The sequence below is a fragment of the Zalophus californianus genome, chromosome 8 (assembly GCF_009762305.2).
Source record: "Zalophus californianus isolate mZalCal1 chromosome 8, mZalCal1.pri.v2, whole genome shotgun sequence".
NCBI classification, from domain to species: domain Eukaryota; kingdom Metazoa; phylum Chordata; class Mammalia; order Carnivora; family Otariidae; genus Zalophus; species Zalophus californianus.
This window is the reverse complement of record NC_045602.1, coordinates 16,814,819-16,828,589: the sequence shown is the minus strand read 5'-3', so window position 1 is coordinate 16,828,589 and position 13,771 is coordinate 16,814,819.

The window sequence follows — 13,771 nt, the reverse complement described above, 5'->3', positions numbered from 1 at the left end:
ATCATCTCTTGAGTGCAAGGCTAATTCATGTGGGGGTTTTTTGGGGTTCTTTTTTAAAGATTTTATTTTTTATTTATTCATGAGAGACAGAGAGAGAGAGAGAGAGAGGCAGAGGGAGAAGCAGGCTCCCCGTGGAGCAGGGAGCCCGACGCGGGACTCGATCCCAGGACCCCGGGATCATGACCCGAGCCGAAGGCAGACGCTCAACCGTCTGAGCCACCCAGGCGCCGTAATTCAAGTGGTTTTTATGCTGTAGGTTAGTGTGACCAAAGCACGTCCCAGACTCTGCTGTGTGCTAATAGATGTTAAGCAAAAAAAAAAAAGACAGAGTCCATTGTCGAGCTTGGGAAACCAATTTCTTCCCTGCAGGTCTTCTCAGGGCCCTTAAGTATGCTAATGTGTGTTGCAAATCCTCAGGAGGGAAGCATGATCACAGAAGCCAATTTTTAATAACACCTCCTGTGACAAATACCCCAGTGAGCACTGTTAAAGGGAGCCAGCAAAGATTTTTGAGCAGAGGAGCAATATGATCAAATCTTTAGTTTAAGGCTATTGCACTGGGGGTGACAAATCTAGACTCTCAGAGATGGTTGAACACCAGCAGCGGGGCAAGGGTATGTTCTAGAAGGCTGGGCCTCCATGGGTAGAGTAGCCTGTGACTGAGTAGAGCTATCTGGCATTCAAAGAAGCTGCTCTGCGGCCTCATCGATGCTTGCATTTAACAGGTATGAATTAGGCGCCGACTGTGTGCAGACCCTCTGGTCTCCCAGCCTGCTGGTGCCCCAACCTAGAGAGCCTGGCCCAGGACACACCTCCTCCCTCATTGTCCGCGTCTCTGGGCAGGTTTCCTGTTCCGTGTGGATGCAGGTCCAAACCATCTGGGACCTGATGCCCTGGCCCCTCTCTCCTTCCCTTTAAGCACACAAAGACCTAGGACACATATGAGGGTGACAAGGACCTTCCTGGTGCCTCAAAGCTGAGCTGAGGCCCTGCTGCTCTGGCCCAACAAAGCAATTACGGGGAACTCAAACACATTCCTTTTGGAACAAAGACTTCTATTTTCCAACTCCCAGGGGGTCCCAGGCGGTATAGACACATTCCTGGAGGCAGTCATTCTCAAGAATTCAAGAGGTTCAGTCTCAGTTGAAGGCTCAGGGCAGATTGCAAGTGCTGATGTGGGGGAAATAAGACCCAGGTATCAAACCCCAGCGGATGAGACTGTGCCGGACAGGAGCCATAAGGAGGCTATAAATGAGGCTGCCCAGTCTTGCTCCTCGGGTCCGGGACTGAGCCCCGCAGGAGAGTGGCAAGGACCCCATGGGCTGGGGAGTGGTGTGCAGAGATGGAGGGCAAGAGGGGCAGGGAGCTGAGCCCTGGGGCTCAGCGGCGCCCCTGACTGATAGTAAAAAGCCCTCTCTGCGGTCTTCCCCCAGGGCTGCTAAGAATCCAAGTGAGATATTTAGATGCAGCAGTTTGTAATCGGGGACTCTCTGATGCAGCCCCTTCCATATATTAAAAACTATTTTTTTCTTTTTTGTTGTGTTTTTTTGCCAAGTAATATATATATATGATTCATACCCCTATGACCCAGGCCTCAAGGCTCACCTGGGTGCAGAGGAGTCCTCTTACCCATATTGTTAGTAATTACAAGTTTCTTTTTATGTTATGTTAGTCACCGTATAGTACATCATTAGTTTTTGATGTAGTGATCCATGATTCATTGTTTGCGCATAACACCCAGTGGTCCATGCAATACAATTTAAAAAAAAAGAAAAGAAAAGAAAAATGAAAAGAAAGAGCTGAGCATTCCATGGGGTATTTTTGTTTTTTTATTTTCTTTCTAGTATTTTTAAATTTTATTTCACAGGGTATTTTCTTATGCCACTAAAACATGTCCCTACGTCAAAATTCCAGCTGCCCTCCAGGGCCAAGGGGCGTCCTCTCGCCTTGCATCTCCCCCCCACTCAGCACACGCATGCTTCAGGAAACGGGCTAAGGCTCTAGGGGGAGTCTGGCCCCAAGGTGGCAGAGAGCCTCCCCCCTCCCTCCCTGGGCTTTCTTGGCCAGTCCTGAGCAGCTTCATAGATCAAATGAACAGCCTGCTCCCATCCAGGTACCCTTTCTGGCATCTGCTGGGCCTTATCCACAAAGGCTCATGGCAGAAACGTATACAGCCGTTCCTTCCTAGTGGGACCCATCTTCCCTCTGGTCCTGGGGGGGAAGGGGGAGGCGGCAATTAAGTACCCTACTTACTATCATGAGCTTCTCCTTGCCACAATCAAGCCAATGACTTTGGGTGTCCCAAGGGGCACAGAAGTCAGAAGAGACAGCCGCCCCTTAGGCCCATATCACCTCCTCACAGTCTGTGACCAAACATGGCTACCATTCAGATGGCAGGTGGCACAATCCAACTCAGCTGCTGCCTCAGATAACCCCGAGATACCGCCTCCCTGAAATGTGGCAAGCGTCCTGGGGGCTCCCGATCCTGCCCTTTCATCTTGGCTCCAGGCTGGGAGCATCCTTCCCCGGACCTTAGCTTCTTCATTTGTAATGTAAACTCTAGAATCCCTTCCAGTTCCCAGAGTCTATAATCCTGTTCTCCTATGGTTGAGCATACGTAATGTTTATTTTGGGAGAAAGGGATTTTGGCGGGGGGGGGCTTTGAAAGTGTAACTTCACACTAGTAGTCATTTTGGATGACATCACACGAATTCAGGGCTAAGTGCTTAGCTAGAATACTGCTGTAGCATGCTTTCTATGGGGACAACAGAATGATTTGGGAAGCTTCCTGTCCCTTAAAACATATGTTCTGAGCACAGACTTTCTTTCTCAGCTTTACTTCTGAAATGAAATTTTGCCATTTTCTTCCAGACTAGAGGGACAGGTCGGGAGACCCCCTCCTAGGTCTACTCAGAATGCCGGGTTGGGGGCAGGGAGTAGGTGGTGAAACTGGAACGAGTGAATCTGTTGACTGAGGGACGACGGGTCTTCCAACCAGAGCCTGGTGCTTTGCCTCCAACACTGTGCTTCTCTAGGGCTAAGGCACCTAGTGCTCTGGGGGAGCTTCGGGCAAGCCTCGCACAGCTGTTGGGACCAAGTGGGGACAGAGAGTCATTTAACCCTTTGGGCATCAGCAACATTCCCTTTCAGCTTTAAGACCTGCCAGATGCCAAGAGGGCCTGAGCCGAGAGGGCCAACAACATCCGGTGATACCAGAAATGTGAGCGAGGCTACACGCTGTTTTTGGAACACAGCTGAAATGAAACAGAGTCTTGAATTAAGACAGTTCATAAATGTAAGGCGTTGCTACTGAGAATATCAGTATCTCCCCAGATATTTTAGGGTTTAATGCCAAGAGAATGTTCCGGGAGGCACGGAAGGGAACAGGCCCTTGAGCGGCCTTCAGGCTACTGAGCAGGGCAAGCACTGTTGCCCAAGACCTCAGGTGTTCCCCACATAGCCCTAACCGCAGGCCGCGCAATAAGGTTGGCTGGGGCCCAGCAGGGCAGGAAGCAGCAGGTCCGTCAGAACCTCCAAGTAGGACAGGCTTTGCTGCCCGGTGGAGACTGATGACTTGGGGAGGCTATTTTCAGGGCTTTTCTGATGTGAAGCCAGGAAATCATACAGTCTCCCCTTGCTTCGCTCTGCAACTGGCCAACACATCCGAGGAACAGACCTAAACTCAAATCGTGAATTGCTAGGTCACAAGAGGACACAAATTAATCATACTATTTACAGAATCCTATCCACACATGCCAGAGGGAGCAAGCCAGCCGATGCCAGTGACATTTTGTGAAGTTCTTGCAGCATGTGTTTTGCCCATCCTTTTCTTATTAAACGTTCAAATCCTCTTCACGTCCTCTAGAACGGGATTTGGTTGTCTGCTCACCGGCTGAGTACCAGTAATCAAAGACACATGCCCTGAGCCACACTGGACTGGATGTCCCCAGGGTCCAGGTTCTACCACATCATTCACAACCCATACAGAGACACACACACCAGGCAGGTGTCATGCAGATGCTGCAAAGCCAGGGCCTCCCCTGAGACTCAGTCTCTCAGCCTCTGCCCCGGGAGTCTTAAGCTGTCCCTGCAGAGCTGACCCACTGAGGCCTCAGCACAAAACACCTGATTTCTGCAGGTATTAGTAAGGCAAATGCCACCCCCTTTTTTGTATGGAGAAACTGAGGCCCAGATGGAAGAAGCAGCTAGCCCAAAGTCACAGAATCCTGCTTTGTAGTCAGTCCAGGTTTGGGGTAAAAACAAAGATGGGTTTCTATCCTTCCCCAGAGAGGAAAGGCGCTCTGCCTGGCCTGAGGGAGCACCAGCAGCCTGGGTTTTGCCTTAGCTCTCTACCCCCGTTCGGGGACTGACCACTGATCACCACTGCCCTCCTGGTACTCTAACCCATAACCTGAGCTATAAAAGCCACATTCTGACGGTGTCCCTCATGCTCAGAGGCTCAGAGCTTTGTGCTGGCTCCTGACAGCCAGTTGTTAAATGTTCAGGAATCTTGCTAGTCGGGTATTTAAAGGTGGGTGTTTGAAATTGACCATGTTGGAAATGGTAATCAGCAAATGGTAAAACCCACAAATCAGGGATTTTTCTTTTTCTTTTCTAGAGAACGGTTTGTCAGCACATCACTGCTTGCCAGACAGGATCACTCGGACTTCAACAAGACCTCAGGCCTCTGTGAGCAGAGGGGTTTTATCAAAGGGTTCGTGGTTGTACAAACAGACGCTAACTCTGGGAAGCACGAATATGATTTTTAGGAAGGCTATCAGGTAGCTTCCAGAACCCACAGGAAATATGGAGAATCAGGATCAGGAAACAGGCTGGAACCCAGGGTGGCAAGGCAGGGTGTGCCAGTCGGGGCCACGGGGAGGCTCACCTCCAAGCGGCTGGATGCTCATCACAGGCCCTGCCACCAGGGGGCACTGGACCTGGACCGATGGTGCTTGCACCTTCTGCCAGAAGGAAGTCTAAATAGCTGCTGCCTCTTGGCGTCCCTTGCTCGGGTTCTGAATGGGTGCATTTGATTGGCTGGCCTTAAGTCCTAAATCTGCAACCCCCAGCAGTCAGAGTCTTAAGGAGCAATCTCAAACAATTTCTGCTTCCGGAGCAGGAGGTGGGAGGCTCACACCTAGTAGATTTCCCAGACAAAATCCTGAAAATGCCTACTACAGAAACACTCTCCTCAGACCTGTAGGCTGATGAGTGGATTGGTCCTAGAACCCTCCCCTCAAATCTGCTCCCACCCTTACAAAAATGTTTCCCCTCATCTTCCCACTTACTTGGGATTTTACAACTTAAGTCTTTCTTTTACCCAATAAGATCCTTCTCTGAAACGGAATAACCTTCCCCATTCTTCCAGGGCTCAAGTGGCATATTACTCACTTTAGTGTGCATCTACGTAATCTGACATTTTCCTTTTATCTCCTTGATTCAGCTCAACTAAGAGAGTGGGAGCCACTCTTAATCGCATACATGAGTAGAAGAGTTAAGCATGGATAATCTAGAATAGCAGGTAACCCAAGAAATATTTCCATGTGCTCTGGGTTATGGCATATGAATTTTTAATTATAAAAGGAATTAGAATTGCCTATGTAAATTGTGACTTCACAATCAATGGAGATAGGGCTGCCCTAGCCCACAAGTCCAAGAGTGCCTTTCAGCCTATAAACTATAAAATGGATGGTACCACTTGTGCAGTGCACAGCCTGTGCAACTGTATATGGTAGCTCTGGAGGAGGCTGTTCAGGGCTTTCTGGGCAGGAGGGGAAGATAGCTAGGAAGAGACAGCAACCAAAGATCACATCAAATTGATCGCATCATTGGGAGAGAACAAGATTTAATACGTAAAATTTAAATGTACACACAGCCCACAAACACCTATAGTAAGGGCTCTTCACCTTCACCCAGACCCACCCTAATTTGTATAAAAAGAATCAGGAGAAGCACCAAAGAACTTCTTACTGCTAATTAGGCTTATGAAAAACAAAGGGTTAGGGACTTTTAGTATTCGAGGATGGGCAGGTAGGAAGGGGATAGGACTGCTGGTAGGCCGGTGAGAGGGCACTGAGCTGCTCATCAACCTATCCTTCAGGCTGTGGGAGTCACAAGGGGCTGAGAAGAGACAAGCACATGGCTTGCCCTGCTTCCCCAAAGGCATGTTTCTTTATAACAAGGGAAAGAAACTTCGAGAGTACCAAGTACCCGATGTAGGAAGACTTTGGTCTCTAAGTGATCCCACGTTTGCAGTCTTTTGTTGATTTGACTCTGAAATGAGGAGGCAACTCACCACTTTTCTCTTGGGGGCCACAGTCACAGGCCTGCCTCAGTCTTCTGGTCATCTCAGTAGCCCATGCACCGCCAGCAGGAGTCTGAACTCAGCCAGGCCCAGGCTGCAGTGCAGACCTCCAGGTCATCCGTGGGGCCCTTGGGGTGAGGAGGCATGTGAGCCCATCAGCCTCAGAGCTGAGCTCTCTAGTTTAACTGGGACCAAGCTGGGCTTAGGCCCCTGAAACCAGAGAACAAGCCCTCAGCTTGTGGTTACCAGATCTGCGCTCCAATCCTTCCACCACCCAGCTCACAGAGTGGCTGAGAGGGCCCCTTCCCTTTCTAGGCTCCAGAGGGAGGCTGTGTGAGCTCTTCCTCCTCCCTGGTATGGCCGCTGGAGTTCTCAGGGAGCTCTAGAAACTGACATCTGACCCATAACTGCACACGCGGAACAGCACCAAGCCAAGTGCAAAGTTACGTGGCCCTGTGTTCCTTTCTCCCTCCTTCTTCGGCCACCTCCCAAAACCCATTTGCTCAGGATCAATCCAGGCTCCTGGTAACATGCCCTGCCAGGTAGGACCTCTCAAGGATTAAACAGGAAACATGAAAGTAGGCATATCCCCAAAGAAAACACCAAAAAAAAAAAACGTGTTTAATAATCCAGCAGGGGGAAAGGGCTTTGTAAACATAAAACACACAAAACCTCAAAATCCACAAAATATGAGATTGATAAATTTGACTAGATTTCCATATAAAGAAAAAAATGCCAAACAGCCAAAATGAATAGATAAATGGAAACCTAGAAAAAGTATCTGGAACTCCTATCATACAGGTAAATGATGAATTTACTTAATACCTACTGGTGTGGTGTTTGAAGAGGTCTAATAAACAGCACACCTTTTCCTACAATTCCAAATCAACTTGTAATAGCAACAAGAGGAGGCAAATGAGGATCCAAATGTCAGCTTTGTTACTGACAGGGCTGTTGGAGAACGCTACTTGGGTGGGCAGACCAGAGGTGTCCTCATGCCGGGCCCCAGGATGAGGCAGATTGGCCCACCAAGACACGGGTAGCTCTGCAGTGCCTTCATTGCTAAGCTTAGGGCAGAGCCAAGGGCCCCCAGGAGCACCTGTGTTCTGCAGGCAGGCGATCCCAAAGGGTAGGAGGAGAGAGGTAAGGAAATCCACTTCCTCTTCCCAAACTTACTGATTAGACCATTTACACCTCTTCTCCACAGTTAGAGTGAGCAAAGGGGAAAGCGGCAGAAAGCGGACAAGATTTACACTTACTGATGTCCTTTTACTTGGAACTATAAAGCCATGGAGAAGGGAAATGCCTCCCTCTCTTCCAACAAATCCCAATAAATCAGTAGAAAAAGCCATAATACAATAGCAAAATGGGAAGAACATGGGGGCAAGTTCCAAGCCTCAAGGGTCTTCACCTGTAAACAGATCAGGCTGGAGGAGATGCTTCCTTAGATCCCTCTGGGCCCACAAGACCGGGTAAAAACAGATCTCAGGGCTTGTCTCAGTCAGCTCAGGCTGCTATAGCAAAATACCTCAGACCAGGTAGCTTAAACAACAAACATTGACTTCTCACCGTTCTGAAGGCTGGAAAATTCAAGGTCAAGTTACCGGCAGATTCAGTGCCTGGGAAAGGCCCTCTTTCTGGTTTGCAGACAGCTGTCTTTTTGCTATGTCCTCCCATGGCTGAAAGAGGACTCTGGTCTCTCTCTCTTCTTGTAAGGGCACTAATCCATCATGGGATGGACCTCATCGAAACTCGTTTATCTACTACAGACCCCCCCCCCCTACAAATACCATCACACTGGGGATTAGGGCTTCAACATATGAATTTGGTGGGGATGCAAACATTCTGTCCACAGCAGAGCTGATAGACCCATAGAGCTGCTGAAAACCATCTTGAAAGAGTATATTGTGCTTATCACACACCCTCCTTACAGCCCTCCCCTCCCTTCCCTTCTGTCTGACCACCTGCTTGCTAGCTAAAGGCGTGGATTGCAATTCTGGGGAACCTCAGTCTCTCTTCCAAGTCTTCATTCCCAGACCATTGCGTAGCCTGAGCCTTCACACCCATTCTTCAGGGAGAGTGAGGACTTTGAGCATAAGCCAGAGGGTAACTGGAAACCCCTTTGCTCTTGTGGTTCTCAGATCCACCCCCCTGAGGACTTGCATATTCGAGCTTGTTATTGTACTCATTTGCTGAAGCCAAACAAAGAACTTGCACCTGAAAAACACTGAAACTTGTATGGTACTTGGAGTTCCAGGGTATAAAACTGGAGGTTAATCTTAGACTCCTGCACAAGGGAGAGAGCTGAAGAACCAGAGAAGGAGCTTTCCAAAGCACACAGCTGGCCCTGGATATCTTCCCAGCTGGGCTGGAGGAGGAAGGGTGGGGTACTCCCCAAGGGCCAGGCAGCCAACCCATCTCCAGGCAAGGGGTCCGGCCAGAGGAATCCCAGAGCCCACGGTCCCTGGCAATCCTGGAGCCTGGCATGCAGGGATGGCAGGAAGCTGCTGGAACCACCTTCCGCCACCAGCCCTCTTAAGGAGCATGGCTTATGGCTCTCGTGACCATACAAATAGCCAAAAGAGATGTTTAAACCATCAGTGATCCAAGCACCTATTACTGCTCAACAAGCCACTCCAACTTGATAGTATTAAACAATGACCACTTATTATCATCGTCATCATCATCCTCCTCCTCATCATCATCATGGTCCTAGAGGCTGACTGGGCTCAGCTAGATGGCACTCTCCCAGGTCCCTCGTGTGGTTGTGGTCAGCAGTGGCTGGGGGCAAGAGAAACTCTTGACATTTCCGCACATCTAACGGGACCTCAGCTAACACCTCCAGCACGGCCTCTCCATGGGGCCCCACTTATGGTTCTGCTCTGTGATTGAGCTAAGGGGGAACAAGGGGGTGTGCGCCATGGTATCCACCCTCCCTGAATTCAATCTCACTTGGAAGATGGAGAAAAAAGATCAAGAAAACCTTAAGAGCCACAGGAGGGAGCATGAGGCGGGCGGTGTGGACAGAGGAGATGAGTTTCTTTCAGCCTAGAGGAGGGGTACCCCGCCGCCACGACAGACGGGATGCTGGGGGCGTGGCATACCCTTGACATCACTGGTGCTACCTCCGCTCTGCCTTTGGCCCCACGCTGGTAGCAAGTGTGTTCGCCTTGTTTGTGTTTGTTTTATTCCATGTTGCTGTCAAACTGGAGTGAATACGGCAGGGAAATCCATGTTGGGCCCCCAAATAGGAATGGAGGGCAAAGATCTAGTGTGACCTAATTTCCCCCTCACCTTCAATCATTTGTTGCTCTCGTGGGCGGTTCAAATGGACCCACGTGGGATGCAAGGATCAGAGCTAGCTTAGGAGGCCCGACTAAGGTATTCGGTAGCGAAACAGCCCAAGAGGGATCTAAGCCAAATCCCAGACAGTCCTGAGCATCACCCAGCTTGACAAGCCAAGTTCAGGTGATGAGCCCAAAGCGAATGGGCTAAACTGAAAGTGAGAGAAGCCGAGGGTCAAAGATAGGCTGCAACAGGACTGAAACAAGGGCCCCATCACGAGCACGGGAGCAGTATACGGAGCGCCTGGTTTGACCCTGTGGTATCTGGGTGAGTCAGACCCTCTGCCAAACAGCCTGATTTCTGCTTGTATAATGGCAACGACGGTGAAGATTCATGGAGGGCTACCGTGTGCCAGGCATGCTGCTAAGCAGGTACCGTGCCCATTTCCCTTAATCCTCTTAACAACCCTGTGAGGTATTAGTATCCCCCATTTTATAGAGGAGGAAGCTGAGACTCAGAGAACTGTGCACCTCAGCAGTCGGCCCCGTGTCCATGCAGGTGCTCTCCCCAGAGCCACCACCGAACCCACAAGGAGCGCGGGATGCTGGAGCCTTCTTTGCACAGTGAGGAAACAAGATGACTGACTTGCCTGAGGTCCCGCAAAGCTGGTGAGCGATGGAGTGGGGATTTGAACACATTCTAACTCCCCAGTCTAAGCTCTCTGCACTGTTCCAAAGGCTCTTACTTGGGGGGTGTCCTCCCCTGCAGCCCAGAATGGTCTGGAACAAAGTTAAGGAGGAAAAGAATGCCAAACAGAGCTCTGTGTAGCCCCAGCAGGGGGAAGAAAGCAGATCGTTAACAGAGGTGAAGGGCAGGGCAGGGAGCAATGCTAACCATATGCCATCTCCCATTTCTCCCTTAAAAAGAGAAAATCACCTTGTCATTTTTTTAAAATTACCTGTCCTGAAGAGGGAAGGGAGCAGGTACTCCAAAGAGCTAGACACCTGCTTTCCTAACTGTCTGCTTCCAATCTGTTATCTGGCCTGGCACATGTCTCCTGTTCCTGGGATGTTTTAAGGGGCCTTCCTAGCTGGATCCAAAGAAAACATTCATTTTGATTACAGAAAAGAGGCGCATCTGCTAGCCTGGATTTGTGGGAGAGCCCATAATCCCTGCATTTTACCTCCTATTAGTCCTCTTCTCCAGGAAAGAAATGTCCTGCTCTTTAAAGTCAAGGCCATAAAACTGTGACAGCTCGCTTGCAAACAGAGCTGATTCTGGAACATGAAACAACCCTTCAGATAAAATATACAGCTCAGGTGTGGGAGTGAGAGGGCTGAGGTCTTAAAACCGAATCAGTTGTTAGTTACATTTTGTTTTATGGATCTATCTGGGCCGTTCCCTACTGTAGAACATCACCAGTTCCAACATTTTGGACATATTTCCCATTAGCCCTTTATTTGAAATTTTATGTTTCCCCTCATAAAAACCTTCAGCAGATTAATGTGCTGGGGATGTTTATTTATAAGTACAGCTGGTCTCCCTGTGAGTTGCTTTTATTGTTGGGTTGCCTGAGTGTGCCCTTTGGGCAGAGAAAAATGGTAGGACTGCAACCCAGCAACCCGCATTATCTCCGAGATGAGGAGACACATGGCGGGGGCGGAGCTGAGGGTAACGGAGGACATCAGGCAGGCCTTTGAGGTTTGCCACGCATGAGGCACCTGGGAGCCTTCTTTCGCTGGCCTGCGACTGTATACCCTGGGAATGGGCTGCGTGGGGCTGGTAGGTAGAAGGGGAACTGAGCCGGCTGTCCTCGCCTCCCCGGGGGACCTGTCCTGAGGACCCTTCCCTTCAACACACGGGGCCTGGTTGACTTTGTCCGAGTCATCCCTTCCTTCTCAAGATACATGATAACCAGACGTCTTGAAAGTTTCTAAATTTATACTGTTCTTTCCTTCATCTTCCTGCTTCATTATTTTTGCACTAAAGATGAGCGATATCATTATTTTTAAGCCGGGTCTTTATCAGGTTGTGTGTGTCATTTTATTGTTAAAGACCACCAGGTTGTATGTTCTCGTTATATATTTGGCTTCATAGGCATCATACATTACGGAAACATCGTTTAGCAATATCACTAGTGAGTACGGCCCCAGCTCCTGCTATCTCTCCCTAGGCCTAGCAGCAACACTGCCCTTTGATTGCTAGGAAGTTTCTATCTTCTGTTGGCCTATATATACCACATTTTGGGCCCTCTGGGGCCATACAATCTACTTCCTCTCCTTCCCTTTGACTAGTCCCCCCAAATCATCCTTTCCCTGGACCACATGTCCTGGTACCCTCCCATGTTCTGACTCAGAATCTGAATGAGTGTTGGCAGGTTCAGTCTGTTCTCTCTTCCTTGGCTGGTGGATTGTTCTGTCAGTGAGACCACTAAGCTCCTGTCACACATACCAGCCAGTATGCACTTATGTACTCTTGGCAAAGACCATCACTCAAGTCATGCTCTTGGGCTCCAGGGAGAGATGCTTTTTATCACTCAGATGTCTTTTGATTCGCCGGATATTACCAGAGGCAGCAGACGTGGAAACCAAAGAAAGAAATGGCAAGAGATTGAGATTTGTCTTGTCCTTGCTCTCAGAAATGTTTGGTGATGTCCAAAGCACAAGAAAATGCAATCCAAGGATCAAATATTAAAAACCATTCATGTGGTCTTTGGAGAGGCAAACACCTCATTTCCCAGAACTTCTTATGAGTCCCTCACCTCCTTGCTCTGTAATTGGTGCTCGAAGGCCCTCTGAGTGTCAAGAAATTCATGCCATCCCCCCAAATTCCGGAGACCAAAGGGGGAAGCAGAGGTAAAAGCAACTGTGGTCGTGGGCTCAGGACATTTAAGGGAAAAGATGAACAGTTGTTGGCATAAGTAATCTCTTTAAAATACTAATGATTATAACAAAGATGTTGCCCTAAGACTTAAAACTTTTCATTAACCCACAACAGGATAGAAGGCCCTGGGAAGTTAGGAAGAGCAGAGACCCATCCCTTATGCATCTGGGGCCTGGACCACACCACACTTAGGTACTCAGTGGGCAAAGTCAATGTCACACCCCTGTTAAGGTGTTCTGATTCATACATGACCTCACTTCCATCAGCCCCTCCTGCTTGATTAAACTCCAGGGTCCAAGTCCAAACTGGCCAAGCTTCCAGATTACAGTTCCTTAGGAGGAAGGAAACTTTCTGTAGAACAAGTCTGGAAGCAAGGCTGGGGTATTTCCCATTCTGGCAATCACCCTGTCAGGCAGTCTAGGCAAAGACCCAGGATGCTTCAGACTCTCAGAGGGTGAGGATCATGACTTGGGATGGACAGGGAAGACTTCCTGAAGAAGAAGAGAACTGGGGGTGGGGGGGGTGAGGTTGAAGAGGCAGTGCTTGAGGAATGGGAGTGTGAGAACTCTGCTTGTCAGTTGGCAGCACATTTGCAAAGGGAGGAATGGACAGGTTCAATGCATAAAACTGATTCAGAAAAAGATTTGGGTACCTGTGAACATCTATGCTTTCCAAAGCTAAGCTAATCTCCACGGTGCAGAACTCCGGGGCCTGGAAACATGTCTGTGCCCTAGGAAGGGTTGCAGTCTGTTTTGACCTCTCCCACAATGTCCGGGTGCTCACACCTGGCGCTCCCAGCACAGGGAGCCCCCCTCAGAATTCTTGCCTCTGACCTCAGGGGAAATGAATGCTGAGAGGCTCCTTCTTCCTGCTAATATGATCCAAGAACTGAGTTTTTTCCTTATAATAAGCAACAGAAATGCAATCCTGTCTCTTGAGTTCCAGAAACTGCAGCTCTGGTGCTTTAGGGCCCAGACTGCAACAGTTCCCACCAAAGTCAGATGGTTCACACAACTCCCAGGAAGAGGGAGAGGCATACGGGGAAGGATTGTGGGGGGACTTGCAAAGACTAAGCTTCCTTCCAGAATTGCTTCTGACTGGAGGTACAGACCGGAGCTGCTTGTGACAGGGCTTGCTGCTCTGATCGTTGCTTTTATCGATAACCTGAGCGTGAGGGACTTTGGTTGTCCTCTTCTACCTGGCCCTGAGTCATAGACTGCGGAGCAAAGACACACCTAGACAGAGCATCAAATTCTTCCCCTGTCACTAGACAGGGTAGAAGTCCAGTCAAACCTC